Below are 812 nucleotides of genomic sequence, written 5' to 3' on the forward strand. Positions count from 1 at the left end.
ACAGAGATTTTTACGTGGGAATACACCTGGCTCAAAAGGTAAAAAACTCACGACCTACTACTCTCAGTAGGATTTTCCCCAACTCCACTAAAATCACTTCGAGCCAAAAACTGCATTTACAAAACTCTTTGTAAACCTAAGGATTAACTCTAATCCCAGTGTAGCACACAGCCTCAACTATTGCGACACTTTCAAGTTAACTCTAACTTGAATACTCAATATACCTATTACAATTGCTTCTATGAAAGCTGAAAGGTACAATATGAAAACCTACTACAATTGAACTAGACTTAGAATAAACACAATGATGAAACTGGTTCTTCTATCTTAGTTCATGTAGCTTCAGACGTGCACACTTGTATCTCGCATATGTTGCTTGCAAATCAGACTTGATCTTTTTGCTCTCAAATATGCTTAACTTCTGCTTATGTGCAATCACCTGTAAAAGAGAACAATCGTTATATTTATAGAGTTAGTAATCAGAGTTTGATAAGAACTCGAATTGTGGATCCTTTGACAATTCGAGTCCAAGAACAACTCTAACTCCTAATCCATATCCTTGATCCGGATATAATTCTCTTTTCATAAGGAGACTTCAACTCCTTATCCTATATGCAATCTTTTCGATCAATTCAGAAGATATTGTTGCTGATCCTTGAGACTTATCTTCTTCACGCGTATGTCACATGTGTAAGCATATCAACACTGTGTCTCACATGATGGACCTGGTTCATGACTGAGTTCATTTTGTCAATCTTCAAAACTTCATCTGAACTTGGGCCAACACCCGGGTTAACAGAATTTCTTATCTA

Source organism: Nicotiana attenuata, unplaced genomic scaffold (genome assembly GCF_001879085.1).
Source record: "Nicotiana attenuata strain UT unplaced genomic scaffold, NIATTr2, whole genome shotgun sequence".
NCBI classification, from domain to species: domain Eukaryota; kingdom Viridiplantae; phylum Streptophyta; class Magnoliopsida; order Solanales; family Solanaceae; genus Nicotiana; species Nicotiana attenuata.